Source organism: Leptinotarsa decemlineata, unplaced genomic scaffold, assembly GCF_025532065.1.
Source record: "Leptinotarsa decemlineata unplaced genomic scaffold, Ldec_3_MD MMD2_tig00026314_RagTag_RagTag, whole genome shotgun sequence".
NCBI lineage: Eukaryota > Metazoa > Arthropoda > Insecta > Coleoptera > Chrysomelidae > Leptinotarsa > Leptinotarsa decemlineata.
Window position 1 is genome coordinate 3,341,392 of NW_027412684.1, and position 20,086 is coordinate 3,361,477.

The following is a 20,086-nucleotide window of genomic DNA, read 5'->3' on the forward strand; positions in this document are numbered from 1 at the left end:
AAATGAAGAGCAAAATTTAAAAAACGTGATTTTTTACTAGTTTTCAAGTAACAGCATATTTCGAAAATTTTTACCGTTGAAGTCTTATTTTCAAAAAGATTCAAAATTTCATTTCAAATATATCATTATCCAGCTAAATGAATACATGGAAATGAATAATATAAAAATTATAAAAATGCCACTATAATGAGAAAAAAAGAAGATAAAAATGAAAATTGTACAAGGAACAAAATGTCAAAAATGCTTGAGAAATATTTATATAATAATCTCAATAAAACAAAAATAAGTTTGATAGACTTGAAATGAAAGATGTCACTCAACTTTAGATAGATATAAGTCGTTTGTCCGAAAACTGGTAATAACATTTTGCTATTTATGATTTATTGACGACTCTTCCCGGAGTATCATATAGCCCATATCACCCTCTCTGACTTCTCCAGATGAAACAATTTTTAATATGGAATACTCAGTTTTTGAGTGTATTCGTTACAAACAAACATTTTTTCCTATAGAATATTAGGTTAAAATGGTATTACCAATGGATTAATAAAAATGGACGAATGTGAAAAAATAAACATTTTTATCATGGTCTGTATAGGCTTTCACAGCCGGTGTCTAATAAATTATCCGATGTTATCGGGTTTATTAGCCGGACAATTTGTTAAACATTGGTATATTATATTGAAACAAAAAATTTCGTTAGCTTGTATAAGACGCAACACTCTAGCAATTTTCAAGTAATAGTGCCTGCCTATAATTTTTCGCTTTTTCCTCGATGTTCAATCTACTAGGTTTTATTTAAAGTTTGTTAGAAATTTTAATTCGATTATTATTCCTTGAAATTTTGTCTGTTTTCGAAGTTATACATTACTTCTTTTATATTTTTTCTACAATATTATATGGTGAATTTTATAATATTTCTTATCGTGAAAATTCATAGTGATATAATCGACAAGCTCCCTCAGTTCTCTCTCAGTCCGGACCTGATCTCCAGTGTGGTGGGGCTACATTACGATATATGCAACATCGGGGGGCGAGCATAACGTACAATCTCGCAAACATGCCATATAAATTATTTGTTTCACAATAAATACACAAGACCGTTTCATAATTACATCCCAGTATGATTTATTGACTCTATCCAAATTTGTAGCACCTGGAATTATAATTGATGTGAATGTTTCAATCAGGATCAGGAATATTGGAACAAGTGAAGATGGAAGAATGAGGAGCCGAAAAACGACCAGATCGACCATAATGAATTCAATTGAATGGTTATGCATCTTTTTCATTTTTATTCATTACAATATAATGGAACAAAATATACCTAATGTAACTTTATAACAAAATAGAAATACAACGTTCAAAAAACCAGAATCTCTTTTTATATTATAGTGTCTGCCGAACTCATCTTGAAATAAAGTTGAATGGAAGCAATGAATGAAACAAAAATAATTCAAAAGTTACGGCCCTCTATTCAAAAAAAAATAATTATCTATACTTTGGTGGATATCACTTAAATTAGGTATGGTTGAAACCTGTGCCCAAAACGAAGCGCTGTTTCGACCCTCCTTAGGTCTCATCGGTGGATCTGGGCTGAACCACGAATATATTACTAGACTCAACTAAGATAACTATGGATAACTTTTCAGTTCAGAGTGATAAAATATTGTTGGATTCCAGATGACGCAGGATGAAATCGTACGTAAGATTGATAACCATGAAAAAACTATACAAAATATATCTGTTGTAGTTGAATTCCCGGTTATAACTTGACTATTGGTGAAGACAATATTATTATTATTGATGAAGAATATATTTTTGCCAACTTAAAAAAACGCCTTGAAAATCACAAATGTCTGTGATATTTTGATCAATGTACTGAAATAAATTATACAATAGAGTATAGAAAAGGTGGACGAAACAATATTCAATCATTGAAATTGGCATATAATTTAAAAATATGGAGAGGGTGAAAATGATCTCTTTTTCATTGAAAGACACTTCAGTTCTTGCTCAAGTCACTTCTTCATTAAAACTACATGAGAAGAAGATGAAGAAGTCATTGAGATCTAGAATATGAGAAAAAAATCAGGTTCTTGATAAAAATTTGTTTGTGCTTGTGAAGAAATTCGAAAAAAAATTAGGCACGACCACTTTTCATCATTTGGTTAACTCAATTCGTTTTCACCTCAAAAATATAGACTTGACGTACATCCAGTGGCAGGATAAAGAAAAAGATAAAATATTTATTGTCCGGTCAAATTGGGCCAAAAAATAAGAGTAGGTAAAGCTACGCAAATTGATATATTTTTTGTAGATAATTTTAGGATCTACAATTTATGTCGGGAGTATTTTTATTATATAACTTACCGTTTTGCTGAAAATCGCGAAAAACTCATTTTCTTGACCTTTGACCTTGAATAAAATGTTTTCCATACAGGGGACATTCAAATTTAATTTTTAATCATATTTTAAACAATCTTACTGATTTTCAGCTTGGTGGAAATTTAGGTAGCTTCGAATGTCTAAATTGACCGGACTATTAAACAACTTGAAGATTTTGTGTAGACCAAAAACGAGGAATTGTACGTAGAATATTTTCAAGGTAGTTATGGTAATAGAAAATAATAATCTCAAGGCAGAGTCAGAGTCAGATTTCATTATTCGACAATTAGTTAAATTTCAGGCTCGTAAGGGTTTTTGAGTTCCTGACCATTAAACTATGAAATATTCAGATCGATCGTTGCTAACAAGCAAGGTATTTTGGGAAAATTTGAGATAGGACAGATTTTGGTGTAGTAGTGTTTGTATTCTTGAGTATCAATATAAATTACTGAATAATTTGAATGTTGCAAAGACTATCATTGTGAAAATCCGAGTTAATTTTGATAGATGTAAGTGCAGGTAGTGATATTAGTCTTCAGGAATAATCATATCATCCCCTGATGAATCAGACATGAGGAAAAAAATGTATTTCAGTACTAATGTATGAGACAGTATCTTTTTTCTTATTGGTGGTTTCAGTTTCATTTGATAGCAATGAGATACATCTTGAGATATAGTTTTGTGGTTGGCCGAAAGCTAATAAGTGAGAAATGGCCCAACAGCAGGAAAAATGCCATTTTTAGTTCATGAAAATCCCTTCTTGAAAAGGTTAGAAGGGACATTAAAAATGTCGAGAACGTACGCTGACCTATTCCTTATCCATTTCAAAAAATGATCCAAAATTCTATTAAGAATAAAAATGATTTCCCAAAAAAACATTTGGTTCAGACACATCGAAAAAACCCAACCCCAGTTTATGTGAGTTCATAACAGCGTTACGGTTAGCCGTCAGGAAAATTTGTTAATTGAGCAGGTAATGTTGAAAGCAGCTCATAAAGCACAATTAGCAGGTCTGTGTGGTCGAGTAGGTTGCAAGTGTGTGTGTGCGCGCACTTGTTTTATGCTCTGCGGGTGTGAACTGGGCTATTAAAGCGACTGCTCCGTATTCTTTTACAATATTTTTATGTCAGTTTATGGTATCTCTACGTCTGATTCGTGCAGTGATGTCATCATTATCGCAGATTACCGAGAAATAGTGCTCCGCTCCGCAATAGCAGACAACTCGGCCATTATGATGTACAAGGTGGACTGAAATTCAATTTCCGATAACTCGTAACTACGAGGCGCAACAAATTCTGTTGCATGTCTAAACCCAGCTTGAGAAACTATGTCAGTATGATGTGATGGAATTGGTCGATACTTGATGAAAATCCACAATTTATTCAGATATCAATATACGCGTTACCAATACCTGAAGCCACAAAAAACACATATACTTTCATGCAGCATCCTTTTCTTCTACAAGTAAAAAACGAAGACAATGCAGTAAACGTTTCCGTTCAGTCACAGAAAGTTTTTGTTGGGTTGATAGTCTGCACTCAGTACATCAAAGTGGGATAGCTATACAAATGATAGTCGAAGTCCAAATTTAAATAAATTGACGACGTATAACTACAGATGAATAACAGTTAAATGTCGTTTATTTGCGGTTTACGGTTTAGTCTTTTATATTACATAAATATTTTTTCACGACTAATAAATTGTGGGTAATTCACATTTCGGATTAAATAAAATGTATAATATAAATACCAACATAACAAAAATGGAAAGATGATGAATAGGCTAGGTTCAGCTAGAAAAACTATGATTAAGCTAACCTCTGAATGAAAAAATAAAAAAAATTTGTGAAATAGTATAGGTACATTAAACTTTCTAGTTAAAATTGACGTAGACTTGGCCTGGTGCATATCAATAAGTAATCAAAGAAATCATCACCTTGAATCAAGTACGACTTTCAATCTTTTTTTAATCTACTCAAAGTATATTCTTCAAATCGGGCAGGCAGAGAGTTGTAAAATTTCATAAATACAAGTAATTTTTCACTTAAACTTCAACTTGTTTGGAGCAGCAGCCAGTTCCAATTGTTTTCATTCATTGTCAACTTATCACGAATACATAAATTGATGATGCCTGTGTAAGGAAATATCAAACTTACTGTTTTCTCGCTTTATAACCTTCCACAATCTAAAAAGTAAACAAAGCAAAATTGCTGAAGTGTAATTGAGGGCAAGATAAAAGTTCACCCCAAAATATAAACCACTGAAGAGTCAGTCCAATTAGTCAGTAACCTGTCGCTATATTATATTAAGATGATTTTTTAGTGGGTGATATGAATTAAACAAGAAAGATATTGGTTATTTTCAATAAAGTAGTACAGAATCTTTAAAATAGTTCTAAGTTGAGACATAATCTGAAGAAAAGCGACAAATTTGAAGCAACTAGTGAAGTCGTTTGAGAAGCAAATATAACTGATATTTTCGTCACATACATATAATTGATAGACATTATGTGTTACGTGATTATTATTATTGATAATGAAATTTAAAATATCATCACTATGTTAAGAAAGGATAATTTTGAAGCGTTTTATTTGAAGAAAGTTAGTACAAATTGAAGAAGGTTTTTGGTACAAGCAGACTTGAATTTTCCATTCCTAATTCCTGAAACAAAAGTGAAAATATACCTTGTTTTCGCTAACTATCCAGAAATTACTAATCAAATATTTCATCAAGGAGGAAAGTAAATATATCAACTTTCAATTATTGAAAAAAGTGATCAGTATCATATAAAATTCATTATACTCTCAGTCGTTCTAAAAAGCGAATCGAATATAAACAAATGAGTTGGAAGCGCCGGTTGCACTGCATTAAACAATCCTAGTGTAGTGGGCTTGTTTTGCATACTTGCATAGTTAATGAGGTACCTTGTTTGCGTATGTTGATATCGGAGGACGATGAGCCAGGCTCGGACTTCACAAAAACATTGTATACCTTTTTCTGATTGAATAATTCGAAATCAATCGAACCAGATACTCCTCGGTGAAGCTCCGGGATCTCTTGTTTCTCAAATTTTGGATTATTTTAATTTTCATGATATTTTGTGGATCAACAACTTCATTAGGTTTTTGTTTTGATAGACAAACTACTTTTTTTCGAATATTGACGAAAAAGTATTTTCTAGAAATATTTTGGGATGAATACATTTTTGCAATTTCTATTTCTCTCGTAATATACAAAATGTGCGAAACTTCCACAGAAAGGTAAGAATAATTATATCACAAAAACCTCCTCATGAAAATATGTATGTAGAATATGCATAGGAATTTCATTCAGTCATGAACTGAAAAAAATAACTCCCAGTTAACTATTTCTTTTCATTAAAAATTTTAAATTAATTCTCTGGATCTTTAGACCTGTGAAAGTTTCGGGCAAAAAATTCAGTCCTCAACTCCAGTAGTACCTTGAAAAAAGCGACGGGCGCTTGATATACAAAAAAATATGGCACAAAACGCCCATGCTTTTTTCACAATAATACTAGTATTTTTCGTTAGTAATTGTTCAGAGCTTATTTAAAAAAAATATTTTTGGAGTTACAAACAAACAAACATATATACATACAGGTGAAGCTAATAATAATGATAAATAATAAAAATAATGCTGATGAGACGTCAGATAGGCAAATTCTACATGAACTCATATATTGTCTGAACAAGAGCGAAATACAGATTTAGAATGAAACAGTCGAAAGTTTCGGAAGTTTTTGGAAATTATGATCTTCCACAATCTGAAAAATGATTAACTTTTTTCAGATTATTGAAAATTCTGTTTCCCAGAATTGAATTTCATTTTTAGGGTACAATAAAGATTTTTTTATCATGATGGACTCTGTATGACATCGAAGCGTCTGAATCATGGGCTTGGTGAAGTTCTACTTTCAAAAAAACAAACAAATGGACTGATATTGATCAGAGTCGATATAAGTACATATGTCATAGTTTGAGGCACCGCGGTATCAAAGAAACCAATCAGATGAGGCCCGGATGTCTAGTTTAAGGTATGTGGACGAACATGCATAAAGGGTAGTGTATTGAATGTTCGTTTCATTCACCACATTTTCGTTTATTGTCCTTCATATATCTTTATATCCGTTTATTGTAAATACTTTCTAACCTTGATGTTTGGAATCCCGAGGATGAACTCAATATATTCAGAAACTTCAACAACCAACAAATATATGTCTCTATGAATCTTTACCCATTCAAACTAGTTTCAAGTTGAATTTATTATTTCCATTAGTGAATTGCACTGAAACTATAATCTAAGCTCCGTCCCTGGAGCTGGATTTTTAAGCTGCTGAGCATTGGTTCGACACGTGTCCCATTTCGTATTCGAAGCGTAAGCACAAAGAGTAAGTTAGAGGCTGATCAGAAAATAAATAGTTGGTTATGTTCATTATGGTCTTCGGGTTTTGTCTCTACCATATTACCATCGGTCACTTAGAACAACCCAGCAACATATTCGATACGTGTATGAGATAGGATCGGATGTTTAATCGACTTGAGCATGATGTGTATGCGTGAGATATGCAGAAAGGGAGATAATCCGGATTTCATGTTGAGAATGAGACGCCTACTAACTTACCAAAGTTCGAAATAGTTATTGTTCTGCAGAAAAAAGCTTGAATGATCTATAAAAAATAAATATATTTTGATGGAGAATACTAGAATTGTTTTATTTAAATTTTTAAATTTCAATATAGAAGGCACAATAGTCCAAAGATAGATAGATATTTGTTTCAAAAGACATTCTAGGAAAATGTGAATGATCAAAAATATCACAATTGGATTAAAAAACGGAACAACTATATTATTTACAATTTTTGTACCACTGTTACAATCCTATGCAACACCTTGATGTGGCTATTCACAATGATGATAGGTTCAAAATTACTTCTTCGCTTGTTCTTATTAAGGTTTGAACAGTGCGAAGCCTCTTATTCTAGTACTTACTAGAATCACGATAGGACGGGGCCGCAATTGCCCCAGTTGCATTCTCTTTTATAAGCACTTCACCTCCGTCACAATGACATTGGTGGAGAACCTGAGGAACTCAATCACCTAGAAAATGCTTTTAGAAGGTATGGGCATAGCGAAGAAAATTCCAGCGGGCCATATGATCCACGAAAGAAAACGCTAAAGTAACCCCAGCTGGGCCCGTCAAGGGAAGAGCTTTCCTTGTTACAGACCGGGGTATACCGGATTCCTTGTAGCCGCGGGTCGATCTACATTGGAACCACGAAAAGAAGTATAGGTACCCGTCTCTCTGAACACAAGAGAAATTGTGGACTCGGACAAACCAACAAATCCGTTGGCAGCCAAACATGCTCTGAAAGAAGCACTCATATTATCACATTCGAAAATACAGTTATACTCAAAATTATTATCCAAGAATATATACAGAGGCAATACAAATTCAAAACCGCAGAGTTAATTTCAATAGATAGCAAGAGGCAATGAACATTAATAAAATCTGGCTACCTGACCTTAATTGTGCACAAACAAGGTCAGGTAATCCAATCAAGAAAAACGAATCCAGGCCCACCTATGATAATATGAAACCGGAGACAAATTCCAGAGTATGGAACAAACACTTTTCTCGAAAGTCACAATCTTGCTGCTGAAAATGTGCTATAGCGTTTGGTTGGGTATTTTTCTGTTACAGAGCATGATATTCATTCCAACTAAGGAACTGATCAAACTTCATTTCTTTAACAATAAGAATGCAGTGTTTGCAGTTCATAATATTAAAGGGTGGATTATCGTTTCTATTCGGGTCGGAACATGCTAGAGTAGACTCACTATATTCATCAAGAAAATTAGACTATCATGTCAATAAATCAAATTCATAAACGTGTCTCACATTTTACTGGAAGAATGCCACGTTGAAATGTAAGACCTCGTTAATCCTGAGAAAAGATTTGTTTTACTTGTTATAAACTCCACCTATATCGAAATGATCTTCACAACAAAACAACCATGAGATTTTACTGAAAACACTTTTCCTAAACCAGAACAGAAATACTCTTTCTCGACGCGCATTCCGCTAACCAAGTTAGCATCATCTGGTGATGTAGTTGTAGCCAACTCCTGTAAACACAATAGACTCAATTTACGCAAGAGGTGCCAAATTACCTATCAATTGGAATTAAGTGATATTTGTGTTTCGTCCGTTGTATTTATACCGCACTTTCATAAACAATATTTTTCGAGCTAGACACGGAGGTGAGTAATTTTATAAGCATTATCTCTCTAACGAATCTCTTCACATAAATGGTAAAATACACAGTAACCTTTTTGAAGAGTAGTTTACTCTCATGATTTTTCATAATATTTTGCTGTATATGACTTTTCAATCGGAATATTTTCATTTTGCTTTATATGCCGTCACTGAGAAAAGTTAAATCTAACACTTTTCTGATTATGGTTATGTTAGGTTGGGAGATTTGATTGTATGAATTTTTATTTTTGATCGGAAATTTTTTAAGTACTGTCAAACCATTGGGTTAGGTTAGGAGGTTACGTGAGTTTAATTTTTATCTACGATACGATAATGATCACAAATTAACAATCCAAAACTCTGTAGACCGCAAAAAGGGGTAGTTTCAACTGTCCTCATTCATTGCAAAAAGAACAAATCGAGAGAACTGAAGTGACGAAGTTTGATCTAAATATTTCGATGACAAGCCCTTAGTCAGCAAAATATCATGAAAAACCACAGGAGTAAATTACCCCAGAAAGGAGTAAATTAAACTTTTTCCATTGATACTGATATTGAAATATCAACAGAAGTTAAATCAAAAAGTTTGAACGAAATATTTCAATGGAAAGGCATTGATTAGCAGAATAACATAAATAATAACAATACCCCCCAAAAAGGTATTTTCAGCTTTTATCACTGGTGCCAATAATAACATATTGAGAGAGATACAATTCTGAACTTTGATCGAAATGAATATTACGTGAGTTTTTTCCCCAACACCAAATCGTTATTTTTAACACCTCAACACGTGTTTCGATCACCAAGTGATTATCTTCAAAAAGGAAGATTAAAACTAGAAACTAATGCGAGCTATCCCTATTTATGCTATAAAGGTAACCCATACAGGTAAACCATCCGGGCATACCAACCATACAGGTATACCAACCTAAATTAATTTTACAATTTTGCCTTATCTATTATTTTACATGTTTATATAAAACAATTTTCAGCTATATAAAAATTAATTTCACAATATTGCCTATCCATATTTATTTTTGCAATGTGTCCTTATGTAGTAATCAGTAAACCCAACATAATTATTTTATTTTAAGCTATATAGTATGCTCTTTGGTATAGGTCCGTCATCGTTATTCAATAACGATTCAACAACGATAACGTTGGTTGGTATACCTCTATGGTGGGTACGCCTGGATGGTTTACCTTTATGGGTTACCTTTATGGCATAAATAGGGTTAGCTCGCATTAGTTTCTAGTTTTAATCTTCCTCTTTGAAGATGATCACTTGGTGATCAACACGTGTCGAGGTGTTAAAAATAACGATTTGGTGTTGGGAAAAAACTCCAGTAATATTCATTACTACACCAAAGTTTCCAAACAGTGCCTCATAAGTTTGATCGAAATATCTAGATAAGAAGCCCTTAGTCAGCAAAATTTTACGAAAAACCAGATTCCATTTTTGTGCCATGGAACGGATAATGAGTGATCAACAAAGTCACGACTCCTGATGACTACCTTACTGAGCCATTTCATCATCGATCCATTGCTATTTTTCATTCATCCATATATTTGCTGATTTCCAACGACACTTATAAAAGTATAAATAGTAATGAACACCACGCATAACTGTTAACAAATAGAGTCATTACACTAAAAATTATAGAGAAGCGTGCGTTTCTTTTGCAAAAACGTATCTAATTCAAATAAGTTGTCTTCTCTGTACCTAGCGACTCGTTATCACATCCACTCCTCGATTTGGGTTCTGCGGTGATCATTAGATTGAACCGTATTCAACCAACACATCGAACGCACTTGTAAGAAATCTGATCCCAACTATTTGAGAGATAATGTGCAATATTATTCTACTCGCAATCAGTAGGCAGACTCGTAAAGCGACAATAACCTACCTGTGTTGTAGCAGTTCGAAAAGATAAGCTCAGCGTGTGCTAATTACCCCCATAGCTGTGTTCAGAGACGTACTGCGATAATTCGAAGACGGAATAGCAACGTTCAAGTAGATGAAAATTAAATCGCACCAACTTTGGGTTTGATGCATGTGCGGGATAAGACCCCGTTGATTCTCAACTCACAAGATTCTATTTTTGAGGATGTATATTCGAAGGGGGTCGAGTAACAGAAGTGACAGAAAAATCCATTTTAATTTTTTTTGAACTTGTGAATCTTTGAAAACCCAATTTCTCTTCTCATTATTCACTAGTTTCTCAGATTCTAATTATTGATTTCCTATAAGTACTTTTTCGAAATACAATTCAAATTTCTCAACTGGTATCATCCAATAACTGCAATATAATTATTGACAATTTACATGCGCAGATAGTATCACAGAAATCCAACCCATTCAATCAAGCGCCATGTGAACGTTGGTTTTATTGCAAATGCGAGATTTTTTATTTTCACTACGTATCGTCTACGTATCACTAGGGATCAAAAACAAACAAACGGATTCACCATCAGGGGCCAACTGCGATTTTGTGTCATCATTGGAAGAACTTGTGATTACAATTACTAACTCCCAACTCAGTCACGGGTGCAACTAAGTGTTGTCTATCCTTTACACTTAGCTATACCGTACTGACGAAGGCTAAATAGTCAGAAACACGTGTCTGCGGTTTGCCCACTTACATATGAGTCCTTGTCCAATTTTTCCAAAAATTCCATGTGAAAATAATCCTTAAGAGGATAAGAAACATGCACTGAACACGGACCGATGCCTTGTTCTTGACATAAACGTCATATTGGTGAGACTTCAAGACTACTGAAATTGGGTGAGATTATATTAGAAATAGACCATTAACAGGATCAAAAATGTCAGAACACATTTCTAGACAATGAATATCGAGAAGAGAATAATTGGCATTATTCTCTAAGAGACATAAGCTCAAAGAATCAGCGTATATTTTTATATCTGGAGAGAAACTCATTTTGAACAGCTTCTTAGAAACCAATCATACTTGACTACCTGTCTTGAAGAATGAAATGGATAGAAACGAAATAGCAACATACATATCAGAGAACACCTTGTCCTACATAAAATGTTTCAGCAGTCAATCAACAACATTGACATATTTCACATTTCAAAACCCCTTTGAAATCTGTCAAGGATGTTTGAAAATGAAACGAACTAAAGAAACACTGCAAGTATCGTAGATTTTTTCCAATTTTGAAGACAGACGCAGAATTTGGCCTCCAAAACGATAAGACAAATACGTTCGAGACAAATACTATCAATTTCTTCCTCTTCGAACTGTTGGAGTTTGGACAACCAAACAGTAGGACGGTAATTTGAAAATGAAATGGAATCATTGAATCAATTCAGAGCAGTACTATAAATTTGATTTTTGTTGAGAAGTCAGGTACAGACTCTAGCACCTTGGTAGGTTTTACTAGAAAAATATTAATCAATCCGAAAGAGGAAAGCTCAGTATCAGTCTCAGCTGTAGTTTTTTGCGTCTTTTCCGTGTCAATTCGCCAGCTACTTCTAAGATATAATTTGAATAATCAACGACGCCTATGTCTACGCTGTCGTCTTCTCGTCAAACAAAAAGGTTCGTAAATGCAAATTTAAATTCTCAGTTTCTAATCAGCTTTGGTGATGAGGCGACTCGTTGCTCTCGCTGTTCAGTTATGGTGTTCCGAAGAACTGAAGATACCATTTGATGTGCGCAAAAGTACCTTGTTAATTTACTCTCCTTTTTTTCGCTTTGGTTTTATTTTCCGTGTGATCCCACGACTTGGCAGATACCATCTTCTGGTTAAATTTAATTCAAAACACTACGCTGCTGGAACAATGGATGCACGCCTATTCGTTTTTCGAAATTGCATTTTTTAATTAAACGTTCCTGCTAATTGCCTTAATTGATTCAATATTGATTAAAGTCGCCAATTGTTAGGTGGGATTTAATGCGGAGTGAAGGGTACTTAATTAATGTCTGATACTTTTTTGTTTCCGGTCCGATTCGATGAACTTTACATACATTACCTAGCGTTTTACATTACGTTACATCGTTCTATGCCGATGAATGAACACCTGTTTCTTTCTTGATTTTTTATTTCCGAGAAAATTGGTTACAACATCTGCTTACAATGAAAGGTTTGTTCAATATTAGTATCGAATTGGAAGTCTATTATGTTTTATAGAGGGTGACCAAATGAGAACGGAAAAGTCCTTGTAAGGACGCAGAAAAACTCATGGACTCATCTATTTTTTGTTTAAGGGGCAGTGTCGCTCCATTTCGTTTTGATTTTCTATACAGTAGTCTTTGATTTTCAATTTCCTTCCAGTAGTTTGTCCAATTGTCCAATATCCGTGGTGTCTAAAACCTTTTTCGTTATTTGAAAGACATTATTTTTTCCATTGCTTTTTGTACTACTTCAGTTCCATTTAAGTTTTTCCTACACATCTACATCAAATGATTCTATAACTCAGGATTTATTGTTTAATTTATTCAACATATATGACGATGAGCTAATTCATAATGAGAAAATCGGATTATATCCTCAAATACTACGGATGTTGTAAGTCCCACATATAGTAATTATTGAGACTTTTTTATACTTAGCATAATATTTGAATTTTAGGAAAAGTAACCACCAGTAAAGCAAATTATATTTCTAGCCATTTCTCTGCTAATATTCCAAATTCGTTCCATTAGTCTGATTGATAGTTACAAAATGACAATGTCTTCAGCAAACAAAGCACTATGTTCGAACGGATCCAAATCAAATAAACTATGTAAAATATTAGTTTTTGAACCATTCCTGACTCCCATCAACTAACAATCCCAAGTCTTTGAGTAAATCTAACACTACTCCAAGAGAGGGCTTTTCATTCCAGTTTCGTGTCTGAAATTTACTTCTTTGCATTATCTACACATCTTTGTGAAGAGTTCTTTTGAAATAAATTGCTTCCTTCATTTCTCTGGAAGATTCCCACATTTTTTTATATAAAGATGAAGAAGTAGAAAACCAAATCCTATCTCTTCTGAAAATATACCCCTATCATTTTACTCCAAGATGTTCCAACTTTTGTAGTAAATTTTCATGACCTTACCGAAGCAGAGCTTCGGTAAGGTATCGGTGTCCAGCTATCATTTTTTTTAATAGGAAGTGACACAAGCTCTGAAAATAAGCTGTTTCTTCAAGGATCAGATTTTTTTCTAGGTCAGTGAAGTAGAGAACATCAAAGTAGTACCAGAGGAGTTGGATGTGAACAGTGAACAGAACGTGAATGGACTATGTCTTGGCCGCCTAGATCGCCGGACCTAACATCAATGAATTTTCATATTTAAGAAAAGTAGAATCGGGAGATTATCATACTTTCATTACTCCTCAGGAAGATATGGGAATGAAAATTCCTGATGCATTTCCACGGATTATGCATTTTAATTTGAGTCGCATGAGAACCAAATACATGAAAAGAATCAGAAAATGTTAATTAATAAGTGTAATTATTGTCGTTTTTTTGTTTCAGATTCAAAATAGTAAATATTTATTAATCGAAGAATTGGGAGAAATGACATATGATATGTTGGTATCAGAATGGTAATTTCACTTAGGAAGTGAAGACAAACTAAAATACTAGTTGTACTTCTTCTAGGTGTTCTCTACGTTACTACGTCACTTCGACAGATGAAATTCAGATCTTTGAAGAAACAGCTTAATTACAGTTATTTCATTAAGAGCTTTCATCAGTACCTATTTATAAATAAACTGATTTCTATTTGTGATAAAAATAATAATTACATAATAATAATAAATAAAATAATCCTGAGAAAGGTAGATCCTGAGCTTTTTCAACCGTATAGGATTAAAAAGGAGGTTCAAATTAGGATCAATTTGTATTGCTTGAAGATTAAGCAAGATTCCTACAACAATTTTTCGTTTGATAACTGAAAAAGGAAATTACTACTGATTGAAAACGATTTTGATGTCCTGAGATTACGTCGCCTTTAATGAAATTGGAATCCATTTTTGAAATAACTGCTGATTGTTTTTTATTTCGTAAGTCAGGGAATTTGAAGACAAATTTCATGTAATATCCATATAAGGGAGAATTCAACCAATAGAACATTATTTCCAATAAAGTTTCCGTAATGAAACAATAAATTCTTTGATTCATTAAAGGTGAGGAAATAACAACATTTTGGATTTTAATAGTCCGGAAATTTCCAATTCCGACCTTATCATCCAAGAAATCGATTAGGAATTATCGTCAGTTACATTCGCTGCATACCAAAATATTTTATGGGTCACTACTCTATAATATCCATAACAAAATTTCATTCATTATTGATCTGTATCGTTTTCATCATTATAAAAATTGAAATATAAAAATGTAATGAATAATAAGTACTTTCCAGCAATACATCATCATTTTAGGAGGTATTTACTTTCTACCCTTAGGTAAGAAATAAATTTTATCCATCAATTCCTATCTCGTGCTACGTTTGTTTTTTTTTATTTTTCACTACTTCTTTGTCTTTCATTACTTCAGTTGCATTTTTATCCACTAGTGTTTTCTGAAATGGCTGTCGTATATCTTTTCTTCGTATTTTGTCGAACATGTTCGCATGTAAAAGTACTGTGAGAATGGGTAATTTTCTCTTTGCGGCAGACTAAAACGATCTGGATTGGAGTGACGAAATTCGTCGATACTCGATAGAAATCCATAACGTATTCAAGTTACACTCTATTGTGCATACAAAACCGCGACAACCGCAACACGTGTTTCGCTATACAATAGCTTTCTCAAGCATTTTCATACTGTATAAAATTAAGATTAAAATAAACTCTTCACGAAAATGTGTAGATCGTGCATAGGAGTTACTTTCAGACATAAAATGCAAGAAAAAGTCCTGCCGCAACAACTACTTTCATATGAACGCAATTCCTGTTCAGCTTGTATTCCAAAGATTCCTTATGGAATTGAATCAGATCATCATCCAGAAAAATGCTTCACAGTATGATACATGAAAGGAGTAGGATATGAAGTTTGATTATGATCTGCATATATTTTTGAAGAGTTTATTTTGAACTCCTTTGAAAGTTTCTATAAAGTTAGAGAAGTGGAAGCCAAAACGTTTCTTCCCGAAGAGCTTGTTTTTCAAAGAAACCTCATTTGCAAGCAAGCCAAAATGAGGCAATTCTTCAACAGCTAGAGTTACAGCAACCACATACGCTCAGAGGCGGCGTACGGCGTGGGCGGTGGCCCACAGTACTTGGCTTCAAGCTGCTATTGCGGGGAATCCCCGGTCAGAGACCAGAAAGCCAGTCAAAGTATCGCATGCAGACACAGTCTCGCTTGATGTTCCTATTTTATCATTTTTAAAAGTATTTTTGATGTGGGAATAAATAATAGTAATACATAGTTTTGGAACGAAGACACTGATGGAAACAATAAGTCGATATTTTTAGGAGTATATACAGTAACATTTTTACTTTGACTTGATGCTGCAACCAGAACAATCTGCAAAGGACCAACTCCTCGGCAACTCACCGCAGACGTGACGTGTTTGGGCTCAATGAGTAAATAGCCGGAGTGTCATTGACTCTGACTGGGGTTTTAATACGGCTACCTAGACATGATGTTTTTCTATTACTTTTGAGTCATTTTGTTCAATGTAAAGTTGTTTTTTATTTTATAAACCCTTCTTCTTGCAGCATCAGAGGTCCTCGCGAAATGTACATTGCCCACATTAAATTGAAATCTTGCGCTGCCACTGCATAGGCTGGATTATATTTCTTTAGTTTATTTATTTTGGTCCGGGTGTGTATAAATGTGGACATGAAAGGTGAGATGGTTTTTTTAGGATTTGTAGTGACTGTAATCAACCTTATCATTAAGTCTTATAAATTCAACTTGTTGTTTTTTGTGGTGGGGAAAGCTTCGAAAGAATATAAAAGAATTTATTACGAATTTAATCATTTCCTTGATACTAAGTTATTTTTTGAAATTGATACATACATTATCAAATGATGAAAGCTGTCATGGTTGGAAAATAATTCACAATTTTCAACAAATACCAAATACTTCAGAAGTACTCTTTTTGAAGCAGGAATGATTTTGTCTTCTTCTACCAACATTTTTTCAATCATTTATGTTTAAAATATAACTACATACTTCTTTGTTCCAAGGCATGTTCGGTGAAATTGGATATAACACATATCAGAACACCTTAAACAAAACTTGTTACACATAATCTACCTGAACTCGCCACTTATCTGAAATAATATCGCGGAAAGTCTTTCAAAATTAATTGCACGCGTTCTTATTTTATTACTAAATTAAAAATATGATACGTAACGCGTCCACTCCAATCTTTTGGAGCATTTTCGTAATAAAACGTAGGCAAGCTCGACCAGCAGAAAATTACAAGATAATAACATACTGGTCCCGTATTTTAAACACTAACATGAGATGTTGGTGCTTCTCTGAATTGTTTCTTTAACCCTTTTCACCACGAGGTTGTTATAGGTTTATGAATTGGCTCATAAAAGTTTTAAGATGGGGAGATACTTCTTCGACGGTCATTAAAAGCTAAAGAGATAAAAACTCAGAGGGTATTGACTTGAGACCTGCTCAATAAAAAGAAAATTGCTTGCATTCAGAGTGGTTTTCGAAAATAAGGGGTACCCAAGAATGCCATTCAAAGGCGCGTGTAGATGTTTGTGCTTAATTTATCAATAATCACTCCTTAACAAAAATGGGTACACATATCTATTGAAACATAATGATTAACGTATTTTATTGATTTTTTATTGGAATTTTCACTTTCTTGAATCTTAAAAAAATTAAAATGGTAAAGGAGAATAAAAGGTGCAACTGAGATATCTGGCGAAGAATAAATCCCAAATAAGCACCCTTCCCAGTCACCAGAACTATACTTTTCTCAAAACGCCTTTTTCCAACCAAGCTAGCGTCTTCAGGAGATGAAGACGCCAACGTTACGCAGTAACTTATTGGAGTAAACTAAAAAAAATTACCCTTTCTACATCTGTCCAACTTTTTCCCGATAAAAAACTCTGATTTTTTCCAGAGAATTAGCTTTCTTCGGGAGATGAACTATTCTTTTCTGAAAAAATCGTTTTTCTCTGAAATGAAATATTTTATTCCATTCAAATGTGCAATCAAAGCAAGTGAGAATTTAGCAAATGAGAAATGTATACTAACCACAAACTGAATATTTAAAACAAAGTGTTTGTTAGTTGTCCAATTCCGGTTAATTTAAATCGGTAAATTTCCAATCGAGGAATAACGAAATCTTACCGTTTATTATATTTTTTACAAACGAATATACAAGAAAAGATATATTTGGGGAGAAAGAGCTTATCACTGATTATCTATAAACGGATATTAGTCGAGAGAAATAATTTAATAGCAACTGAAATCAATGAAAAATAGGAAAATGAGGAGAATCAATTAACGTAGCCAAATCAATGAAAAATGAAACAATATGAGCCTACATCAAAAAATAATATATCACAGAGGTAAAATTCAAGGAATATACCTGAAAATATTTCAAAACATTTCATAAATGAATGTAGAAATATGTTATTTGAATATAAAACAAATTAACCAAAAACGTGCTGCATGATGCATAGTACAAATGATATAATAGAGGAAAAAGCAATGAATATTAAAAAATGAAACAAGAAACTGCAAACTGTACAAAAATGACAAAAAGAAAATAAAATTTTCAGTAACAGTTGTGAAGCATAAATTGACAGAATTTGCCAAAAGATGGAAGTAGATAACAAAGGAAATCAGAAAATATTTTATAGATCTCTAAAAAAGAAAAGAGAAGCATATATTTATCAGTTATAAAAAAGAAAAAATGAACAAATGCCGAGTTTTGAAATCAAATCATGGTGCAAATCATGATGCAAACATCACTTGCAACCTTGATCTGTTTAAAAAAAATCTGTTTAAAATCTGTTTTTCCGGTAATCAGCTGCCGCCCCCATACGAACGACAACTCTCAGAAGTTGAGAAACTTGTGCGAGCTAAGGACTAACGAGGTCTTACCTTTTAACGTGTGATTCCTAACACGCAAAGGATTAAATATTTCAATACAAGAAAATCATGAAAGCACTAAGAAATGGCAACAGAGGTTTTGATACTAGGATTGTCTCATATATGTTGCTAGGAATGATGATCGGCAGTTGTTTCAATGTGAACAAAAGAGGTATTATCCATGATAATGGATAGTGTCATTTAATTTTCATCAAGTTACGGGTGGGAGTATTCATAAGGTGAGGTATTGAAAATAACCTTGAAAAATAAATAATACCCAAGAATGAAAGGATGTAATTAAAAATGAGTTATTCAGATGAAAAATAATATCGACCATTTGGAGGTGCATTATTGACCCTAAAAAGCACCAAGAAGTAAATGAATTAGTCAATGAAACTGAAATATGTCTCTCATTTTATAACGAGATTATATCTGAAAACAAACGTATATACAAGAAAATGATCAGAAATAAAATCAGCTGTGAAATAATTCCGTTGGTGAAGACAACTAGAGATCTAATATCAAAGACCTGTAAAATAATAATGGTAAATTAAAATAAAGAATAGAAAGAAAAGAGGACATGAAAAAAAGCTATTATGAATATACTGAGCATCTGAGCAGAAAAGGGAATAGTGGAGAAATGCACACATACAGATAGGCAACATGAAAGGCAACAAGAAAGTGAAATTTGTGATGAATGAAAGAAAAATACCTCAAAATTTCAATAATTAATTTCAACTTTTCAAGGGAAACTCTGAAATTAATCAGCAACCAGCTATTTACGAATACCTCTCGCAATATTTTGATCAACTTACGCATACATCCTCTCGGTTAAAGTGTGTACCACAAAATATATAAATTTTCCAAAATTGAATTTATTGTCCATTTCTTTGCTACTTTCAGATCACCTAGAAAGCCCTTCATTTCCCTGAACATATTTATTACACTGGTTGACTGAATTGGCTAGTCATTACGAATAGAAGACTTTTTTGTACATCAAAATTGCAATTAATATTACTGGAGTTTTTTCCCAACACCAAATCATTATTTTCAACACCTCGACACGTATTTCGATTACTAAGTGATCATCTTCAAAGAGGAAGATTAAACTAGTAACTAACACGAAGCTAACGCTATTTATGCTATAGATATCCCATATAGGTAAACCATCCAGGTGTACCACCCATACAGGTATACCAACCTAAATTAATTTTAAAATTTTGCCTTATCTATTATTTTACAACATATGTTCAACTGTTATAGCTGTATATAAAACAATGTTCAGCTATATAAAAATTTATTTCACAAATTGCCTATCTAAATTTATTTTTGCAAAGTGTCCTTATGTAGTAATCAGTAAACCCAACAACATTATTTTTAACCAGCTGTA

General features: G+C 33.2%; 1 protein-coding gene and 1 long non-coding RNA gene across 3 annotated transcripts in view; one reads left to right on the forward strand and one right to left on the reverse strand.

Annotated features, from left to right (window-relative positions):
* The window catches only part of LOC141485261 (uncharacterized), a 105,140-nt gene extending 103,773 nt beyond the window's left edge, over nt 1–1,367 (forward strand). The window contains exon 3 of the long non-coding RNA XR_012467123.1: nt 1,154–1,367. This is a non-coding gene — a long non-coding RNA (uncharacterized lncRNA). The remainder of the gene's footprint in view (nt 1–1,153) is intronic.
* The window catches only part of ds (dachsous cadherin-related 1), a 456,386-nt gene that overhangs the window by 212,583 nt on the left and 223,717 nt on the right, over nt 1–20,086 (reverse strand). The gene's annotated exons all lie outside the window — the stretch shown is intronic.